Source organism: Ursus maritimus, unplaced genomic scaffold (assembly GCF_017311325.1).
Source record: "Ursus maritimus isolate PB19 unplaced genomic scaffold, ASM1731132v1 scaffold_29, whole genome shotgun sequence".
Classification (NCBI taxonomy): domain Eukaryota; kingdom Metazoa; phylum Chordata; class Mammalia; order Carnivora; family Ursidae; genus Ursus; species Ursus maritimus.
Window position 1 is genome coordinate 29678680 of NW_024425452.1, and position 23811 is coordinate 29702490.

Genomic DNA, 23811 nt, shown 5'->3' on the forward strand with positions numbered 1-23811 from the left:
TCCTTGCTTTTATTATTTCAATTAAACTTTTTAAAATGTTTGGCTCCTGTCTCTGTGCTATAGTTTAGGACACAAAATAAAAAATATATATATTCTTTAGCCTCACAGAGCTCTATGGGGAAACTCAGATGCTCATCTACTCAAATGACTATAACACAAAAGACAACAGTGATGACAACGACTGGTGATGATGGTGACGATGATGATGATGATGATGACGATGATGATGATGATAAACACCACTGGCTGAACACTTACTCTGACCTAGACACTCCTCTATGAGTTTTGCATGCATTACCTACTTAATGAAGTAGATGTTAATAATTTTATTTTTACAGATAAAGGAACTAAGAGAGAGATTAAGTGATTTGCTAGAGGCCACACAGCAAGTACATCTAATCCTTGAGCCTACTTTCTTTTTCACTTTTAAATTGAATACCTCTCTAATAAAAGCGTCATAAAATGTATAAACAAAATGCCACGGCAATAGTATCTGTAATTAATACCATGAATATTAGGATAGGGCGGTGATGTCACTGATGAGAATAAGGGTGGGGAGGCTTCATGGAAGAACTAATAATTAAGCTAGGTTTAGAATAATGTGTAGTGATGTTTCACAGGGTAAGTCTAGGAGCAATACAATGAAAGGAAACTTAAGAGCAAATCTCTACTGACGAAAAATGCAGGGCATATTAAAGACTAATTATAGAATGGTTGTTGAAAGGTTTGAAAGGAGAGTCTAGGACAAAGGGTGCAGTGAGGATGGGGGGAAATGAGGCTGGAAAGGAAGGCATAGAAAATTAGTTTAAGGTCTTGAATACAACGCTAAGTAATTTTTGCTTTACTTGGTAAGCAATGGGAAGTATTTAAAATTTACATTCGTAAGATGCCTCGTACTTATGGATTGCAGAGGGAAAACTCTGGAAACAAGATGAATTAGGAGACTATGCAATAATACAAAATAGGTGGTTTTCAAAAACAAGAAGTGCATATGAAAGACATACTTCAAGGAAGACTCAAATAATCTCAATGACAGATTGGATAAGGAAGGAGAGAAAAGCCAAGAGTTACTCTGAGCTTTCTGTATAATACTGTCTTGGGAATCATCCACCCAGGGTACTAGGATGTGGGAGAATGAAAATCAAGAAAAAAATGGATTTGGGTTTGGGTGTATTGACTTTGAATTATTAGCAGGATATCCATAGGAGATGTTTAGTGGCACTTGGACTTTGGAGGGATCACGTCTGGCACAGTATGATCTTGAGAATAGAAAACTCCCATAAAATGAGCACAGAATCAGAAAAAAAACATCAACTTTTGCATAATGCTTACATCTTAAGAGTGGATCAAGAAAGAGAGGCTAGGGTGAAGTGAGTAGTCAAAAATAAGAACCAAGTCAATAAAATGCACCATCACATAAATCAACAGAAGACTTTTTGGAAGTGTAAAATCAACAAGGTTTAATGCTGTGGAAAGATTCCATGTGAAGATGATGGGGAAAAGAGGAAATTATGAGGAAATGTTCTCATTGTGTCATAACAGAAATAATGGAAAGCATTGTTTCAGTAGGGTATTAAGGATAGGAGACAAGCTAGAAAGTCGATGAGATGTGAGGAAACAATGAGTTAAACTCACTTGATTACTCCTTCCCACTGAAATATTCTCAAGTAGTACCAGTCTATTGGTCCATTCCTAGGTTTGTTTTTCTACTTGGTCTGGACTCAAGAACAGTCACTATAACTGTATGCAGTGATACTTGACTTTTTGACTTTCTCACCTGGTCCTCAGAGTGCCTCACAAAATCCTGCTTTGCTTATCTGAAATCCCGGGAAGATTGTTTTCTCCACTCCAACTTATAGACTATCTGAAACAAGAGGAGAAAACTATTTTACCATACAAATAGATCCTTTATGAGTTTTTTTTTATAAAAACTGAGTCATAAGTACTGTTCGAAATCTGTTACTTATCCCCAGCTGAATGAAAATCAACACATGGACACACTAATTACCAATTACCCTAATTACCAACTTCCTAACTTTAAACATATTTCTAAGCTCCAATTTCCTCATTCTAAACTGAGCATAGTAACAGTTTTTCAAAGGTGATTGTCAATATTAGACAGTATATACAAATTACTTCGACTAGTTCATAACACATAATAGGTACTCAATAAATAGTAGCTGTAATTAATACCAAGAATATTAGGTAGATATTCACTACAGTGTTATGTCCCAAAGCTTTTTATTCACCTAACATACTCTTCTTTTGTTTACATGTGAAGATTTATTGACCATGTTTGCTTATTTAAATATTTATTGAGCACCTACTATATTCCAGGCACATGCTAAGTATGCAGTATAAATAAAACAGACAAGTGTCCTAATCTCAGGGAGTTCACTTTCTGTAGGTGCTGATGAATATTTAACAACTACAGACATACTCAGAACAAAATAATTTCAGGTAGTAGTAGATATTATGAAGAAACTAATCAGGTTGGTAGAATAAGAATGATGGCTGGGGGAAGAGGAGGGGGTGATTATGAATGGATAAGAGCCATAAATATAAACTTGTTCAACTCAGTTCCTCCACACTTTAAATTTTTTCTCAAAGTCCAACTATTCTTTCATATCTTCCTCTTCTATAAGAATAAGATTTGTTTTTATTCTTTGTTCGAAGTCAATCCTTGTTAAGTTCATTTTATATCTTTGTCACCAACTTTCCCTTATAATCTCTTATATATTTACTTTCTCTTTCCAATAATTTCTTTCACTGAGTGTATAATGATAACGGGGTATAGGAATTATTGTGTGTTTCCTTTAGTAAATCTAAAAAGTTGAAATTCAGTACCTCTTTTCTCCCATAATTTATCAATTATATTTCAAATATTTTGCAATCTAAACCAACTCTAAAGTTGACCATTTGAAAGACATATTAGCAATGGAAATATGACACTCTGTACTAGCAACAAATGCAATGAATACAATCAGGAAAAATTGGAAAAAGAACTTCTGAGAGATGCCAACTTTGAGGAATTTGAAAGGCAGAGGAAAATAGCAGACCTAAACTATCTGCAGTCAAAAATAAAAATGTTTGAAATAGTACATAGCCAATGGGAAAGTCAACATTCAAGTGAGCTGATCTCTTCATTTGTGGGTAGGTTCACAACATACAACCTCATGCCACATTTTACATCATACATAAGTGATCCATATATGAAACCAACCCGTGAAAGAAAAAAAATGCATGAAATTCCCTTTAATAATATAACCACAAAAACGCACAGAATTTTGAACAACTACAAGTATCAGTTCAGTTTTAACTTTGTGTCCATATTCACAAATGCTATATAGGTATTTCTCATCTTTTCTTCTACGAAGGTGTGCCTTCTTTGCATTGCATACTTGGACTCAGAAAAGTAAATACAAAAACTTCCAGCTCAGCCAGGTGGAAAAAGTAGAAAAATGAAGTATAATTGAATAAATCTTCTGAATAGAATAACATTCGCCGCTGTTTATTAATCTCTTTAATAGCCTTTTCCCTGAAGAAGGAAAAGAAGCAAGACTTTTCAGAGAACTCCAAATAACTTTAGCTGCTGGCTCAGAGAGATTTACTCACATAAATCTCCCAAGCTTTGTTTCTTTAAGAAATGGCACTCACAGGGTGCCTGGGTGGCTCAGTTGGTTAAGTGTCTGCTTTTGGCTCAGGTCATGGTCTCCAGGTCCTGGGATTGAGCCCTGTGTCAGGCTCCCTGCTCAGCAGAGAGTCTGCTTCTCCCTTTCTCTCCCTGTCTGCCTCTGCCCCTGCTTGTGCTCATTCTCTCCCTCTCAAATAAATAAATAAAATATTAAAAAAAAAAAAAAAGAAATGGCACTCACTGTATAATTTGGCTCAAAATCCACAATTCTGCAAATGTAATTTCCTTGCAGTCTTATTGAACTGAAGACCGAGCATTAAATGTGATGTAAAGATCACACAGAGACCTGAACATACTTTAGTTGTTAAACTAGAGAAAAAAAAGTTGAGAGACAAGATAGGAAAAGACAGACAAGAATACCTGGACAGATGGGGAAGGAAGAGAGTAAAAAGACTTCAGAATTCTTCCAGTTCATTCATGGCTCTGCCCCTTCCATGGAGCTGTGACTAGAGCAGGCAAAATCTGACACAGGTATCATCATCTCTCAAAAGTCTAACATTTTCTTTCTTTCTTTCTTTCTTTCTTTCTTTCTTTCTTTCTTTCTTTCTTTCTTTCTTTCTTTCCTCTCACCAGAGTACTTTACTCGATTGCCATATGACACCATCTCCCACGCGGGCTAGACTTGCAAGGAATAATCAGTTAACTTACATCATGTCCTTCCTCTTTCCAGTATCATCTGTGAAGGGCCACATGAGAAGAGTGAAGGCCACATGCAGTTGGAAGGGTTTCCCATGACTAAACATCAAATAAGATGTTGTAGTCACATTTTTGTCAATTTCACACTTAAGAAAGACCACACTCCCAAGTAACCCCTTCTGCAGCTGCCTTACCGTGCATACCCATCCTCATTCAGTCCATCCCTAAAGAAATGCTGACAATGACACATGAACTGCACAGAGCTGGCTGCCCTACCATGTCCTTTATGCAGTTGAATTCACAAGGTGACACCAAATTAAGATAAGTAAAGTTCCAATTTGGGTGCCTCCATCTCCCTCCCCTGAATCTTGATCCACTGGCTGTCATAGCCGGAAGGGGTTTGGGACAGGGTGCTTAGTCATGGGGAAAGCTGCTATGGTTGGCCCAACAGATGGCCAGAGGGGAAGGCTTTACTTCTGCACAATCTGAATGACATCCTCATCCTCTACTATATGAGGATTGTTTTATCCTCATTTATCCACATTTTGAGGATTGTTTTCGCAGACAGACCCCCGACCAGAGTGTATTTAAGTTCTTTGATAAGATTTTTGTGAATCTTCATTCAGAAATCCTCCACCATGATCCTGGAGTAAGGCAGCACCACTGGGGGCATATAATCTGGCAACTGGCCTTTGGGTTTGGTGTAAATCCTCACTATTTTCAGACAGTCCCAGATCTTTTCTAATAGATCATCAAATTCCAACAGTGATGGGCAGAAATGGGTACACAGTACACATCTCATAGATGATATCCAATTCCTCAATGCAGATCTGATCAATCTTATTAATAAATAAACATACTTACAAGGGATATAAACTCTGTTTTCTTCCACCCATTAACAAGGTCATCCACCATGGCATCATTATGCAGAGCCATATCAGCATTACAAATTCAAACATTTAACTTTTTAAGTATATTTAAGAAACACATCACTAACATTAATTATCATGTACTGAATTATATCAGTAGAGACAAATAATACATATAATATTATCATAGGGAGGACAGTTAGTCCACAGATCCTTTGCTTTCAGTTTCTTGTACTACCAATTAATTTCTCCCATTTTGTCCTTTTCATCAAAGTACTGGTTTAAAAAAATACAGTGAAATAGAATAAATGGTTTCATCTAAGTGATGTTTCCCTAATGGAAAGCTTATTGATAAAAGTATAATATCTGATACAGTGTGCTAAAGAATTTATTTACTTTACTATTTCATTCAATACGAACTATAGAACAATGCATACATATAAAAATGAGCTAACCATAGATTTGAGTGGCAATATATGACAAAATAACTGTCAATTTACTTCTAAATTATTTCTCTGGTATTCAGTAAAGTTGTTTGTTACAAGAAATTTTCTTCAACTGCTCTTCAGTATATCTGTAATTAATTTGTACTCATGGTTCTGCAGAGATGAAGAAATTCTAATAAAAGCATAAAATATTTTGATAGCTTTGAGGATGCTTTGCCAGGTAAGACTTCAAACTTTCCCACCATGCTTTAAAACCATTTCTATCTGTCCAAGGGAAAACATATTGTTCTAATTTTCATTCTGCTTCCTGAAGTTCTCAATTCGCTTTCCTTACACTCTTCATCAATTCATGTATTCTCTCCTGCATTTCTCCCCCTAGCCACACTACTCTTGGGATTATCTCTTTATCATTGTCAGTAACCACAGGACTCATTAAACATAGGATGCCAAAAGTTATTTTGGGCAAAAGAAATTGCTATCTCATTAAGAGTTGTAAACATCTACAGACCCCAGGTTACAGAATTTAAAATGTGGTACCAATTTCAAGCTAAAAAGTAAAAAGAAAAAGAGGAAGGAAAGAAGAAGAAAAGGTAGGCAGGCAGGATGTGAGAAAAGACCTCACTTCAAGAACTGGCCCTCCTTTCCCTGGGTTCCATGTTCTCATTTATCTTTTTGTTTCCTCTCATTTTGCTGAAGCTTATTTTGCAGTAACTAATGTATATGTATATTAAATCACCACATTGTACATCTTTTAAAAAATCACATGGTACAACCTGAATATATATTATTTTTTGTCAATCATACCTGAATAGAGCTGGGGGAAAAGAGCACAGAAATCAAGAATGATTTTTTTTGTATTCTTGAAAAATATTCTACATAAATACTTGAATAATAGTTTGTTTAGTTATGTAATTTTAAGTTGAGAACTATGTTCCTTTAAAATTTTAAGTTATATTTCCATAATATCCTAACTCTGGTGTTGCTTTCAACAACTCTAATGCCATTCTGATTTCAGAGTCTGTAGGTAAATGTGTTTTGTTTCATTTATTTTGTTTTGTTTCCAATTTAATACTCTCTTTGGAAAGTTTTGAAATCCACTGCTTTTTCTGAAAGTTCATAAAAATGTACTTTGATGTGAATCCTTTTTTGCTGGGCTCTTGCTGGTTTCTTTTCACCTGAAGGCCTTTGTAGTTCAGTTTTGGAAATATTTTTGTGTTCTCTTTCTTCAGCAATTTCTTAATGTTTGCTTTCTCTGCTCTCTCTTTATGCAATATCTATAAGCTGAATGCTGAAACTCTTAGAGTGATCATCAAATTTTCATACCTCTTTCTTTTTTTTAAGATTTTATTTATTTATTTGACAGAGAGAGAGCCAGCGAGAGAGGGAACACAACCAGAGGGAGTGGGAGAGGAAGAAGCAGGCTCCCAGCGGAAGAGCCTGATGTGGGGCTCGATCCCAGAACTCCGGGATCATGCCTTGAGCCGAAGGCAGATGCTTAACGACTGAGCCACCCAGGCGCCCCATACCTCTTTTCTTCTATTTTCTATTTCTTTATCTTTTGATTCTACTTTCCCAGGGATTTTCCTCAACATGCATTAGATTTTTCTAAATAATTTTAGTTTAGTTTACAGGAAGTTTTTCTGATTCTATTTCTTTATACAAGCATCATACTTTAGCTTTTTGTTTGCTTGTACTGGATGCACAACCTCTTGTCATTCTGAGGATTTCAATTATAACAGTTGCTTTTGCTTAAGTGTCTGCTAATCCTCCCTGCATTGTCACTGGTTTTTTGTTTTTTGGGATTTTTTTTACATTTCTCTTTTAAAATTTGTCACACCAATGTGTTTCTGTACCCTGTGTACAGAGGTCCAGAGATTTGCAGGTTCAGTTTTCCCTGAACATTAATGGCTAGCCTCTTACTTGGAGGAGGGTCATCTGGCGTCCGGGAAGGGAAGAAGATCTGGGGGTCCAACTGTGCACAGATTTTTCTCCATTCCAAGAAAGCATTACTAATTTAAGGATTCATGGAACATCTTGAAAGTGAGTTTTGCAAGTGGCACCTCTTCAGTGAGGTCTACCATAAATAGCAAATCCACACATTGGAAACAAAAATCGCAACATCCATAAAATGCTTTCTTGATATCTGTTTTGGTTCTTTCTTGGTATTTATGCACATGTGTCATTCTCCCCTTGGTCACTAGATTCCAGTCACATTCACCCTCTTTCAGTTCTCATGGTACTTCACGTTCCATCCTATGTTTATTTTAGAATTAAGACAATAATTCTGTATATAGATTATACACAAGCAGATACAGACTAAAGGAAGGAGCAACAACCAAAAATTTATGACCAAATGAACAGAACCTCATGGCTTAGGAAACATAAAACTCTATAAAGTATCTATTCGAATAATTTAAAGTAAATCAATTCTTTGTTGACTGTTATACCAATGTACCATAGAAAATTATATAAATAAAATAGTATACCCAGAAAGGGATGCTCCACAAAGGCATATTGATTGATTGGATGTTTTTAAAAAGGACACATCCATAGAATTCCTTTAAATAATTGTACCAAGTACTATAAAGGATTGGCTAAAACAACGTTCACAAACTTGGTCATTAAGAAAAACTAAGAACATAAACTAAATCCAGATTTTTGTGAACCTGGATCTTTGCACACTAATATTTCTGCGACAATAGTAAAGTGTTTCTATGATAAAAATATTTTTATGCTATTGTGATTTGGGGGGGATTATCCTGACCAAGTTCCCTTTTCTGAGAGCTGCTATTACCTGCTCCTGGAGTCACGTTTGTACTTCAGTTCCCTGTTCTATGGCTGTAGTCCATTGGGTAGTTTACATAAGAGCTAACAATGAAAAGTCTGGGCTATGGTAATGAGAGTTTTTCTCCCAGGTATTTGGAATTGGACCAAAGAGCAGGAAGGTCAGTCAAGTGTGGTTGGTTCTTTGTCACATGATGCAGACTCCTAGGTAAAGGATTCCACTCTGAGGAAGCCATGATAGAGATGTGTAAGTAGAGAAGTAGAGTACAGAAAACCATTCTTTAGGAAGAAAAGGACAATGAGACATACCTAGAAATGGTCATGTGTATTACCTGTGAGAGGCACATCCTAAGAAAATCTACCTAGGTTGCAGTGAATTTCAGTTCTAGTTCCTGTCATGATGCCCTCACTACCTTTCTATCTTTGAATTCATGGGAAAATCCCATATCCTTCTAGTTAAGCTCTTTTTCCATAAAAACAAAATAAATCAATTTATACAAAGGCATTGTTATTATTTTATTGATTCCAAGACACACCTGACAGCTGGCATATAAATGTTACAATTAGTGTTGAATGGAATACCCGGGTCACATTGCAAACTAGATTTCCTCTTACACGTAATGAAATATAAACTCTGAAATCAACCTTTATTTGGTAAATTATATATTCTATGTCTTCACCTCATTGTCAAAATCTATGGGAAAAACTAAGGAACTATGTTTTGATTTGATAAATGGGAATGATAACTTGACTTTTTTAAAATGCCGAATAAATCCAGTGGAGTTTACTAATGTGGGAGAACCAAATATATTTGTTTTTCATGTATTCCTTCATTTTCTCCTTCACTTACACAATTTATTTTGATGTAAATGGGCGCTACACCTCTCAAAGGAGTAAAAGGGTATCAAAGAGTACATCTCTCTCTCAGAAAACATCTGGTCTGGTGAAAGTCCCCCTGAGCTTTGCCCTTGGAGTGAGGAAGCTTCCTAAAGATGAATTACTGAGTGTGGGCAATTCTGTCATGGTATGAGTGTGTCTGTGGCCATGTGTTTAAGCTGACATGTGTAATATAAGCTTTGCATTTAACGGCCTGCATGGAAATTGAATTTCTAACTCAAAATAGAGCTTGAAGAAACAATTATCAATCCAGTGTGCATTTGTGCTTAGAAATGTTTAGTGTATTGTAGATGACCTGCCAGAGTGTTAGATTACAACATGGCCAGCATTAGAGAATGATTCATATAAAAACCTGTGCTTCAAGGAATAAACATATTAGCATGAAGTAGCATGAAATAGAGTTAAAGGACTATCTAGTAATTGACTATGTGTAACATAATTTCACTGAACCACATAATAATAACAATAACTAATATATCATTGTGCTAAAAACCTCTTTAATACACTTGAATATTACCTTACTAGAATTTCCCAACAACCCTGTGAAGTACGTATTCGCCATAACTTACTAAAGAAGCACCTGAAGTTCAGAGACGTTAAGTAAGTTCCTTAAGGTAACATGGTTTGGAAATGGAAGAGCTTGAACTCAATCCCAAAATTCTTGTATCAAAATCTGTTGTTCTTTTACTATCTAATACTGCCATCTAAAGTAAAACATGTTTTTAACTAGCAAGATCACTTTAACACTGCGTTTTCTCTTTTCAGGTTGAAGTCACAATCTGCAACATGGTTCCATAACTAAGCAACCAACATACCATAAGGTATGAGATTCTGCACACTACCTGCTGTGCTGCCCAGAGACATGCTCCCACGTCCAAAGGCTCTACTGACTTCAGGAATTCTCCCAGAGTCAGTGGCAGTGTAAGGCATGAGGTCAGCTCCAGGACAGCTGGTCACTAACAACCAGGATCAATAAACAGGGAAGCTACAATAAGCTGTTTCTACAGCATGGTCAGGGAGGCCCACAGACCATTATAAGGCCCATAGCAAGAGTAATATGAATGTTTAAAGAACACTTTGAAAATAAATGCTCAATGTACAAACCTGTGAATTACTCTCATCATCCCTGCCACGCCTTTTTGCTGTTTGAGAAAACGACAAAAAGACTTACGCTCCATCTTGTGCTCATTTCATGATCATAGGCGTCTTCCTTTTATATCCTTTTTTTGTAAAAATGAGGATAATAATTTCTACCTCATAAAATTATTGAGAATATTTTTTAAAACAATGCACGGAAAGTGCTAAGAACCATGGCTAGCAAGAAAAGGGCTTGATAACTACTGTTAATTTTATCATTTTTATTAAGAACTAAAGCCACACAGTCTAATATCTGCATTAACATGATCTTACTCTTCTAAGAAACTCTTACCCAAGAAGCTGAAAGTGCAAATAACTATTTTTTTTTTTTAATTTCAGGAACTTCCTCCAAACCCACATATCCAAACTTTTGACAATCTCTAATTGCCTCCCTTCTCAGGAAAATAGACCACTCAGTTGGGCTTATTAAAGGAAATGGGCAGAAGACATGAATAGACATTATTCCAAAGAAGACACACAGATGGCTAACAGACACATGAAAAGATGCTCAACATCACTCATCAACAGGGAAATACAAATCAAAGCCACAATGAGATACCACCTCACACCTACGAGAATGGCTAAAATTAGCAACACAGGAAACAACAGGTGTTGGTGAGGATGTGAAGAAAGGGAAACCCTTTTGCACTGTTGGTGAGAATGCAAACTGGTGCAGCCACTCTAGAAAACAGTATGGTGGTTCCTCAAAAAGTCAAAGACAGAACTACCCTATGACCCAGCAATTGCACTACTAGATATTTACCCAAAGGATATAAAAATACTAATTCAAGGGGACAGATGCACCCCAATGTTTATAGCAGCATTATCTACAATAGCCAAATTATGGAAAGAGCCCAAGTGTCCATCGACTGATGAATGAATAAGGAAGATGTGGTATATATACAAAGGAATATTACTCAGCCATCAAAAAGAATGAAATCTTGCCATTTACAATGATGTGGAACTAGAATGTATTATGCTAAGCAAAGTAAGTCAGTCAGAGAAAGAAAAATACCATATGATTTCACTCCTGTGTGGAATTTAAGAAACAAAACAGATAAACATGGGAGAAGGGAAGGAAAAATAAAATAAGATGAAAACAGAGAGAGAGGCAAACCATAACGACTCTTAACTGTAAAGAACAAATTGAGGGTTGCTGGAGGGGAGGTGGGGGGTATGGGGTAACTGGGTGATGGGCATCAATGAGGGCACTTGTGATGAGCACTGGGTGTTATATGTGATGAGTCACTGAATTCTACTCCTGAAACCAATACTACACTATATGTTAACTAACTTGAATTTAAATAAAAACTGGGAAGAAAAAAGAACTATAGAAGAATGAATTTCTGCTATTTTAAGCCAAAAACCATGACTACTTACACTTTCACGAAATCCTTGTCTCACTGTGGCCACTGATTTTAAATTATAATGTCAAGAACTTTGTCAAATCCCAATCAGGTTGCTGCTGCACTGAAAGATCTGTCTTAAACAGACTCAAAAAACAAAATATACATCCTTGCCTTCGCCTCCCCCCTCAGAAGTGTTACTAAGACTTCAACAAAATATTGATCTCTCTTACGGGGTTAAAAATAAATGTAGTTTTGTTTTATGTTGGTGTTCTTCGGTGAGTCAGCAGTTGACATTATTATCATTATCATGCATATCTCATCTCTATAACCCTATGGTTTCTAAATGCTGCCCTCTGGGACACTGCAGTGAACTCACAGGTGCAGTGGGACATTTTAAATTTTGAGGAAAATGCAGTCATCCCTAACATCTGCCAGACGCTGCATGAGCCATGTTAACATTAGATCACTATGTTATGTCTGATACATCGTATCTTTGTGAAACTGGGTTTTCAGAGGTTGCTGTGATAAAAGTCAGGTACTATATGAAAGGTAGTGTGGAAAGGAAAATGAGGGTGATACTGATACCAAGATCTGAGATATTGTGAAGTGCCTCATGGGCACACACGTTCTATCCGCAAGTAATCGTGGCTATTTCAGAATGAAATAAAAATATTGGTTTTTTTCAATGTATGTGCATTATTTATTCAAATGGATAGTAAGTTGTTACGACTTAAACACTTATTAAGTGTTTAGACATAACCACTTAATAAATGAATCTGTTGGCTTTTCTTTTGGCCTAGGAGTATCATAAAAAAAATCATCAAGATACCAAGAGTACTGGAAGCAAGCAAAGTTTAGGAACCTCTGTTTAATCTGTTCTCTGTGCACATTGTGATTGTACAGAATTTAAAGAAAGATTCCCTAACTCCAGGGTAAAACTGACTTTGTTTCTCTCTCCAACCTTCAATCCTACCAATATTTCTATGGGTTTCTCTCTCCCATTGAATGTTCTTATATGAATTTCTAGATGCCCAGAAGTCCCCCTATCCTGAGGAAAGTTCTTATTTTAATTATTAGGAAGATTAAACTTATACACTAAAGATGGAGCTGCCTCATTCTGGCAATTTAATTTATTCATTCACTCAACAAATATTTATTGAATAGCAGATATGTGTTAGGCATTGTTCCAGGACTGGAGATAGGCTGTTTAGCAAATTTATTACATTAATAGTTCTAATGCCCTGGCAGCTCATTTGTAATTGGCTAAACATTTTCAAGCATAAATGCACACAGGAATGATCATTATTTCTGAAGTAGGTGTCTAATCCAAGTTAATAGCAGAATTTTCAACAGAGAAATAAAGACATACCGCTTATTCTGCTCAGAATAAACCAGGACTGGGGTTGCTTATGAAATTTTCAAATGTGTTTTTTCAGCTTTGAGAGAAGAAAACACATGAACAACTAGTCCTATTTTCTCCAGATTTCCTGCTTTGCTTCTTATCCATTTCAAGAGTTTTCATTAAAATGATTAATTTCTTTAGTGGAATCTAAAATTAGTTCTGGATCATTCAACTCTTCTACTAGAACCAAGTGATGGTCTGTCCTTATAAATCCAGCTAATACTTTATCTTGCTGTAGCTCAAATTTTATTTTTCTAAGAACCTCCTGGATACAAGTTCAAATTATCTTTAATATTATAATGTTCTGAATTATCTTCCGAATATACTTTGAATTTTGCTTCCCCCAAACACGAAAAAATTAGAAAGCTATATGTATTTTTGAGTATATAGAGAACTACATTTCAGCAATCAATAACAGTCTAGTGAAGGTGTAAATGAGTTAAACCCTTGTGTGGAGGTTCCTAATTCCTCTGTCTATATTCTACTTTCTTTGTAACAAATTCAGATGAGTGGAGAGGAGTCCACCAAAATGATGCCTCATTTCCAAAACAAATAAACAAACAAAAAACAACTCAGAGCTTTTGTACGAGGAGCTCCTGTTTTGCTTGACAACAGATCAATAAGTGTAGTTTTTCAAACCACAATGAGCAAAGCAGTGCCCTGTTATATCTGTAGGACACATTCAAATGCACTGAAGAACGGTTTATTATTATAATTTCAAAAAGAAAACCAGAATATGGTGTTTGTCTTTCTCTGACTGACTTATTTCACTTAGCATAATATTCTCTAGCTCCATCCACATTGCTGTAAATGGCAAGATTTCATTCTTTTTGATGACTGAGTAATATTCTATTCTATGTAATTACCACATCTTCTTTATCCATTCACCAGCTGATGGACATTTGGGCTCTTTCCATAATTTGGCTATTGTTGATAACACTGCTATAAACATCAGATGCATATATCCCTTCAAATCAGTATTTTTGTGTCCTTTGGAAAAACACCTTGCAGTGCAATTGCTGGAGCATAGGGTCAAGAAACAGACTCTTAACTATAGAGAATAAACCGATGGTTTCTGGAGGGAAGATGGGCAGGGGGATAGGTGATAGGTATTAAGAGAACACTTGTGATGAATTACTAAATTCTACTTCTGAAACTAACGTTGCCCTGTAGTTTAACTAGCTGGAATTTAAATAAAAACCTGGCTGGGGAAGCAGAATAAAAGAAAATACCATTCCCTGTGAAAGTCTGAACAATCCATGCTCCCTTTTCACTCATCTTTGCATATTACATCCAGGTAAGGTAAGGGGTGCCCAAAAACCTTTGGCTCTCAAAGCCACACCAAACCAAGATCAAGGTTAGTAATTTCTAGGATCCACCTTTCTTCCTCATACCAAACTGGTGGATATACAATAAGAGAATGATACAGTGATAGGAAAGGGAGTCACCAAACCAGTGACTCTTTGTGACAATAAATGATTCTTTTGTTTCCTCAGGGAAACCAAGGAACGGAGCTCCAGCAAAAGGAGCAATATTAAGTCCCATGGACTTAAAAAAAAAGTCCCCAATGTCTTCTGATTTAAGGCAGGAAGAACTCTATATGAAATTCTGTCTGAACGAATCCCCTGAACCTTTAGAGACAAATTTGCAAAACCAGATTTTGAATTTGCTCTTCTGTTTCCTTGCCTAGCAACACTCTGTAAGCAGCACATACAGACACCCTGCAAGAGGAAGCTTGGATGAGAAAAAGCCTGCTTTTCTCAATAGTTTCCAACATGTTTCAATCCCAAAGCCTTACCTTAAAAATCTTTAATGTCACGGAAAATTAATAATAATATGCACCTAGCGTTAGTCCTGAACCATTTTAAAAGTCAGATGTTTTTATTACCAGTATCCTGGGAGTATCCTTTCCAGGTGTTTCCAACACAGCTCTCCCTACATGGACTCAATGACTCTTGTCTCTTCCTCTGCCCACTTCCTCTGGCCTCCCTCATCCAGACCCACACATTTATACCTTCATATAAATTCAAATCACTGTGCCACTTCTCCTTGGGATTTTGGGGGTTAAACTTTAACTCCAAAAATGATATAAATGTGACTCCCCATTGAGCAGATAGTAGGCATAAATGAAACAGGTAAGAGAGTTACTAAAATTGCCTTTTTGCTAATGACTCATAAAAACACAGAGTTAAAAATATTCTTTCTGTTTTTATCTCCAGGGGAGTCTGTCACGGAGAAACTACTTTTGATAAATATCCTTACCTTCAATGTTTTTTTCTGTTTCTTAGCGTCATATAAACTTGTTAATATTTAAGATATTCTTTTAAAAAAGATAAACCTGGACCTACCAGAGTCTGGGTTCACTTCAACCTTACTCTGGGCTGCCTTTTGGCAGATTCTACATGCCCAAAGGGATGTTACTTAAATGGTTTCTGAACTGGAATGTGCAGCCTAGGTCCTGATTGCTAGATAATTCTAATTCCATCTGTCTATAGAGCTGCCACAAAGCCAGCTACTAGTTGTTGCCTATATGTTAACACAATAGCTCAATTCAATTTGAAAAACAGATGCTTAGCTTCTACTGTGTGCCCAACACTTGTAAAAAACTTAGAAAGGCTCCTGGCAAACTGTATGGTCTCAAAATACGTTACTATTACACACAAATATATGCCTTGATTCAGAATATACTGATGTTTGAGATTCAGTTTTACTACTTTGTCTCAGCGCTGTGTTCGCATGGGAGTCAAATTCAGCATTAACTTTAGATGCTGTTAACAAAGGTGAGATGAGTCTTCAAGCAAAAGTGGATTTCAATGGCGTGATTTAATTCTTCCCAGGCTCTCACACTGAGGGACTCAGTTCCACCACCCAGAACATTTTATGTATTTCCATGTTTGTGTGCTGCTGGAGAAATTCCATATCATGTGTTTGCATGAAGGACCTCTGAAGACATGTACATCCTATCGAGTGAAGAACAAAAAGTTGTTCTCCCGAACTTTGAGAAACAAAGTGTCCTTTCCTTGAAATTCAAGGCACTGTCACTTCCGATAATGACTGATTCAATGTTTTGACCCTCTTTTGAGTAGTAGGGACAGTAATGGGAATTCAGAGCTCTCAAAGGCATAGTGTAGACATGTGGCATTTCATTCCTACACCTACCACTGTGAAGGAAGGCTTTAAACTTCTAAGTAATCAGAAGGGGGAATGAAGCAAGAGAGACTATGGACTCTGAGAAACAAACTGAGGGCTTCAGAGGGGAGGGAGTGAGGGAATGGGATAGGCTGGTGATGGGTAGTAAGGAGGTCACGTGTTGCATGGAGCACTGGGTGTTATGCGCAACTAATGAATCATGGAACTTTACATCAAAAACCAGGGATGTACTGTATGGTGACTAACATAATATAATAAAAAATATTATTATAAAACAATAAACTTCTAAGTACGTATACATAATAACTGAAAACGGGAACTTGAACAGATACTTGTGTGCCAGTGTTTGTAGCAGCATTATTCACAATAGCTAAAACGTAAAAACAACCCAATAGCTAAAACGTAAAAACAACCCAATAGCTAAAATGTAAAAACAGCCCAATAGCTAAAATGTAAAAACAATTCATCAGCGGATGAATGAATAAACAAAATGTGACACAGGCATACCATGGAATATTATTCAGTCATAGAAAGGAATGATACATGTTAAAAATCATTTTTAACACAAAAAGTTACTGAGAGAACTGAGAACAGATTTCAGCTAACCTGATTCCATTCCTTGATATATTAATTATTAAACTATTTATTCAACCTAAAAAAAGAAAAAGAAAAAAAAAAGAAAGGAATGATACATGTTAAAAAAACAATGAACCTTGAAAATATGCTAAGTGAAACAAGTCACACACAACAGGACAAATGTCGTATGATTCTACTTATATGAGGTATTTAGAACAGGTGAACTTACAGAGCCAGAAAGTAGAAGAGAGGTTACCAGGAGAAGAGATTACCAGGGAGGAGAGGGCACAGGGAGTTAACGTTTGATGGATACAGACTGTCAGTTTGGAATGATGAAAAGGTGCTAGAGAAGGATAGCGGTGATGGTTATTTAACATTGTCAATGTATTTAATGCAACTGCATTGTCTACTTGAAAAGGGTTAAAATGGTAAACTTCGTGTGATGTATACTTACTGCAATATAAAAAATAATTCTAAAAAGTAGTGCTTCAGGACTTCTGTGACAACATCATTCACATGTTCTATTGATCCAAGTAAAGTCGAGACAGTTGAGTGGTGTGAAAAATTGGCTGCTATTTGTCAATGCTAGAAGTGTTTTATGTTTTTTGTCTCATGTTCTTTTTTGCAATATGTACTCAGCACTCTTTCTTGTCCATTGCTTAGTTTAGGCCTTAATCATTTGTCTTGTATATTTTGCTCTATACTGCAAAAACCTCTAATAGGCTTCCTAGTTATTCATTATTCGTTTTATTTTGAACAAAACCATATGTTTGGTCTTATATCTTAACTCTAATTTCTGTCTTAATTATCGTCAATGGCCCCTATAACCTGAATATGAATAATCAAATACCTTAGGACAATGTCTAATTCTTCCTCACACACTCAGTCTATTGCCTGACCAGTAGCACCAGCTTCCTACTTGTCACCACCATGGTCCTTCCAGGCTGGACTACTGGTTGCCCTGTCTTCTCCATTCATGCCATTTACTATACATGAAATATATCTTCTTCCTGCAATATTCTCCTTATGATGGCATCATCTAAGGCAGCCTAAAACAGCCATCTCCACAAGAGGGATATCCGTGACACTTGGCCCTGAGAGGTTTTCTCCCAACCGAAGGCCCTCTTGCTATGAAGAGGTGAGAAGAGCACTACCATGATAAGGGACATGATCACCATTTTCACATTTCCATTTCAGTTCAGCTCCTCATTGCTTGGTATTGCCTTCCTTCAGCTATAACATCTTCAGTCAGGTTTTAGTAATATGTTTCTCTCCTTTGGGAGTAAATTTACTCTCTCCTTAGCCAACCTGTATATTTCTGTTCCAATTCATTAGGTGTTGAATACCAGTTTCACTTTCTGAGGGCAACACTATCTATGCTTGCACGTCAGTTCACTGTCATTACGATGCAACATCCCAGCCCATGCAATATTTATACATGTGCCTATACAAATTCTTCAAGGTTATTAGCTTCATGGAACACTGTGGGTGATTAACGTCCTTATCCCCAGTACCTCTGGGAATAGCTGAAATATAGGAACTCTTGACTCAATGTGATAGTAAGAAATGTGTTATCAGACAAAAATAGAGTTTATCGATTATGATGTAGATGTTAAGAATTAGTGAATTCTTTAAAACCTAAACTTCATTGCAACCAATAACAATTTGTTTCCTCATTCAACAAGCTAACATTTTATTAAGTATCTACTAGGCACCATTCTAAATTTGGAGGCAATAAAAATAAATATGATGTGGTTCCTGCCGTCAAAGAACCCAGGTAGTAGAAGAAGTAGAGATTTAAAGACATGTAATTCAATGTTTTAAGTGAAATGATGGAGTCCTTTCCAAAATATTGGGTGGGGTGAGAACTGATGAGCAAAGCTTCGCCTGGACATCCATGACATTTCTCCTTTCATTAAAAGGCCTTAACTCATAAACTGAATCTTTAAGAATGAATGGTGGTATAATATAAAGAATCATATCGAGACCTAGTATTAATCATGAAGAATTCTAATAATTTGAGTAGAAGCATTTTACCTATCACCCATACCCTAGTCTCTGCCCAGGGATCTTACAGAAGAATAGGCTTAAATGGGGGACCCCATGTTTCCTTCATTTTCAGCTAATTGATCTTTTGGGGATTGAAGGCATTTATTTATTCTTAGCTCCTGTGACCAACAGCGAGGATAGAAAAGCAAGAGTATACATTTCCAGTATATAAAATTCAAGTAATTTGGGACTCAAACGTCTGGCATAGGACAACATAAAATTTGGCCATGGTTTATTTGGGATAAAAAGGGACAAGACAATGCCCTCAAAAGGATAAGAACAAAAATCCTCTCCTTCTGCCCATTTTCACCAAATGAATTTTCCTGATAATGGGAAGGGTAGCCATTGAGATAAAATGGAGGAAGCATTCTGATAAAACTTTTGTGAATGTTCCTTTGTCTACATCAGATTGGAATCCAGACTTTGCTGACATGTAGGGCATATCATGTGGAATATCGTGACTACTATAATCTCATAGACTCTACCTAAAAACACTCTCCTTTTTTTATATTCTTTTAAGTTACCTCAGAGCCCCAAAGGGTCACCACCATAAAATATTTGAAGATAACTCCTAGTAGCCATGACAAACAGGAATCTGTTAGGCAAGTAGGTGAAGGGGTGAGAGAATTTCAGACAAAGCAAAGACAAAAAGGTATGGAATCATACATCCAGCTACACACTACAGGGCAGGTGCTGGTTGGAAAGATTATGCGATTAGAAGCAGATAGGGGCCGATGGGGGCTTTTTATTTCACAGGAAGAAAACTGATGCTGTAGACAATTAAATCATATTGAGGGCTTTAACAAGGATAATGAGCATGAGATCTGTGTTTAAAGAGTTTATTTAGTCTATTAGCTGTTTAGAAAATGGAACTGATGGGAAACAAAGGCCAAATGCCCAGAGACCACCTAGAAAGACCACAAGAGTTCAAGCAAACTAGAACAGAGGCAATAGAAACAGAGAGGGGGTGATGTATTCAAAAAATACTTAGGGATTTATTGGATGTGGCTGGTGAGGGAGAAAGAAGACTCAAGAATTGCTCTTAACTTTTTGGTTTGGTTAGAAGAACTAGGTGGATGGTGTTATCATCAACTGAAATAAAAATTGGAAAAGGAAGCATTTTACAGGGGGAAATTAAGAGCTCTGTGTGAGTTGTGCTGACTTTCAAGGGCATATAAAACATACAGCTGAAGGTGGTGGGTGAAGAATCTAGACGTAAGAAAGAGTTGTCCGCAATAAGCATATAGGTAGTACTTAAAACCATGAGGCCTGATGAGATCAGCCTAGGAAAGTCCCCTAGATGGAGGGGACAGATTGGCTGAAAATAAAAAATATACCCCAGGAGGACACAAAAAGATTAAGAGTCTAGAGAAGAAAGGCAGAACACTACAGTGTGACAGAATTCAAGTTTTGAAACTGATAGTTTAAAGACAACAGAGGGGCACCTGGGTGGTTCACTCAGTTAAGCATCAGACTCTTGATTTCGGCTCAGGTCATGATATTAGGGTCATGAGATGGAGCCCCACATAGGACTCTGTGCTGAGCTTGAGATTCTCTCTCTCCCTCTCTCTTTGCCCCTCCCTGCACTCACACTCAAATAAACAAATAAATAAATAAATAGAATAGAATAGAATAGAATAGAATCTTTAAAAAATAAAGACAACAGAGATCAGCACAAATTCAACAGAGAAGTCCAGTAGTATGTGTACTGAAAATGTTGCTTGGGCCATTACTGACATTTTGAAAAACAATTTCTATAAATTGATGGAGGCAGAAGCCAATTTTTATTAGGAATAGAGTACATGGAAAGTAAATGAATGGAGATAACTTTTCTTCTTCTGTAAGAATGTAGAGCTTTGTTCTTCCAAGTTCAGCAATACAATATTCTAAGGTCTCTCATGTAGAGGCTGAGTTTTAAAGACACTTTGTTGTGGTGGTGGTGGTGGTGGTGGTGGTGGTGGTGATGGTGGTGGTGGTGATGGTGGTGGTGCTGATGGTGTTGGTGCTGATGGTGGTGATGGTGGCGGTGATGATGGCGGTGGTGGTGGTGGTGATGATGGTGGTGATGGTGGTGGTGATGATGGTGGTGATGGTGGTGATAGTTAACAGTGGTGGTGATGGTGGTGGTGATGACGGTTCATCTGATTTTCTGGGAGGCAGCAGATACCACACGATCTTTTATCTGCCTACAGATAAAAGATATTTCCACAGCAAGAGCCTCTCATAGTTTGCTGGACAAAATAGAACTCAGTCTCTTTCATAGTAACTTATCATCTTGTTTTCCTTACTTCTTGATTTTCTCATCATTCACAAAGAAAGAGAGAGTGAGTGAAGAGAGAAAGGAGAGAGAAAGGAATTTTCTGTCTCCTTGGGTCCTCTGCAGTCCTTCTGACATTCTGACACTCCCCAACACATAGACAATGAGCCCCATGACTGCGGGGGCTGTGACTATATTTCTCACCAAGTGAAAAGTACTTAGTAACAAATAAGTGAATGAATAATGCATCTTTGATGTCACTCTTGTTACACATATTTTCATGTTTCTTTCCTTGTCTAGATTGTAAAATCCTAGAATGCAGGAACCTCTTTATGTTTTATAGCATTTTTGGTGCCTTATATAGCACCCAACTGCAAACTAGGTAGTTAAGGAATTTTTTTCAGTGGTTGACTGAACTCATACAGAATTATGTAAAACAGAAGAGGGAGTGCTCAGCACTGTGAAACATACATCCAAAGAATAAAAATAGTTCCTGCTCTTGAATAATTGGAAGAATTAAACTAACATACATGAAAAAGTTCGGAGAAAATGTTAACACTGATTCTGGCCATTAAAATATTCATGGAGATTAGAGATCTATGAGCTCTAGAACTGGCAGAAAAGTTTAGAAGAAGAGTTAAAATTTTATTTGGCCCTTCAAGAAGAGATTGGCTTTAAATAAGTGAAGGGAATATAAATTCAATATTTGGGTTGGCAGTGCCAAGCTGCAAGAGAATCCAGGAGAGTCCAGCATAACATGATGGAGAAGGCAGAGGGAGCCCAAGGTAGACAGGACAGGGAAGGGAATGGCAGTGTGAATGAAAATGGAAGCTCTACTCTTTGTTGGAGAGGTAGGAAAAGATGGCATAAGGTCTATGAATATATTTCAAGCCCATATTCCTTTCCGTTGAACATGTGTAGAGAAAATACTTTGTACCTACCATTCACTGGTTTGAAACCCAAGTTTCTCCTCAGAGTGTCATGGTAGAGCTAGTGCAACCGACTTGGCAGGACCTCATGATTTTCCCAGTCAAACGTGCAGATGCTGTGATGAATATGGAAGGCAGTCTGGGAGAAACACACAGAAACAGATTTATTTTTTAGTAACATTTATTTCTTTTTGGCTCATCAATATTGATACAACTGATAAAACACAACATGAAAAGACAGAAAAGCATCTCCTCTCACCAAAGAGAAGGGATGGGATGGAAAGAAACTGAGCAAAAGGTTGAAAGTACTTAAGTGGAAGCTCTTGCAATGCTGCTAACTTGTTTCCTACAGACAATAAAATGCTTCTGAAATAACTAATAGGAGTATCTGCACATGAATAAAGAAGTCAGTAAAAGTCAGCATTCTTCCCCAAGTATTTCTAATTAAGAAAAAAAGCCCATTCAGTATCAATGTAAAAAAATCTTAATCGTGCTATTTATGGTGTTTATGAGTATTTGTTCTATTTTGACGGCTCCTCTATGAATTCCATTTTGGTAGTTATTAGACTAAAAGAGATCATCATTCACATGGATATATTTTTCACAGGGTTTTAGTTTGCCATACTCATTGTAGCCAACAAAGAAATTACTGCCTGTCATTTTAACAGTGCTAGCAGTGCTTGGCATATAGTAGATATTCAATATATATTGTTGAGTTCAATTCTGAGGAGATTTATTTGCTTTGCAGCTAAACATGTAATATAAAATGACTAATTTCTAGAGAAACAACTTTTTCCCCCATACTTTCAAATCCAATTTTCCATACTCTCAGAGTTTAAAATTTGTTTTGTTTTCTGTTTGCAATGACAACAATAAGACATAATGATAATAACTTATTCTCTCTCTTTTGATTGTAAATTTCATAAGAAGAGAAATCTGGACTGTTTTGTTTGCTGCCTGGCATATAATAGATTCTCAACAAATATTTGTTAAATAAATGAATAAACAAAATTGACTTTCTTGACATCTGTGTGTGAAAGAGAAAACAAAGACAAATATTCTTAGTAACTTTAATACATATACACATTTACCTCCCAAAACCTAATTGTACTCATAATTTCTTTGAGACATCTCTTTTGACTATCCTGCTTAGAACTATTTGAAATGATGTTTTTTACTAAAAAAATGATCAGAATTAGGATTTATCTAATTCTAGATGGACTAGACACAATTCAGAATTTTCAGGAATTAAATGTATCAACTAATTCCTTTCATTTCCTGACTACTGAAAACATAACTTGGTTTTTAAAAATTTCTGAAGGAATTCCAAATTTAAAAAAAACAAACATAGCCATAAGCAAAGTAAGCATCAGTCCTGATTTAATATTCCTAATTGGGTCAAATTAAAATAAGAGAGACTATTCTGTTCTATTGGAATATGAAAACCTTATTCAGGAGCCAAACAAAATGAAAGAGAGAGTGCTTTTCCAATCCTCATAAAAACTTGTGTTGACCATCCATTATTTGCTGCAGTTTGGAAACTTTTTAGACTTTGGAGCAATTTCTTCAGAGAAAAGTGTTTGCAAAGAAGCAGTACGTAAAACAGATTCTTAGAGTTGCTCAAGCGCAAGTGGGG

At 36.5% G+C, this 23811-nt stretch overlaps 1 long non-coding RNA gene across 1 annotated transcript in view; it reads right to left on the minus strand.

The window, feature by feature from the left end:
- Nucleotides 1–1739: 1739 nt before the first annotated feature.
- Nucleotides 1740–23811, minus strand: part of LOC103657409 — a 260401-nt gene continuing 238329 nt past the window's right edge. The window contains exons 2-3 of the long non-coding RNA XR_566832.2: nt 22188–22314; nt 1740–1864 (exon numbers count right to left, since the gene is read on the minus strand). This is a non-coding gene — a long non-coding RNA (uncharacterized LOC103657409). The remainder of the gene's footprint in view (nt 1865–22187; nt 22315–23811) is intronic.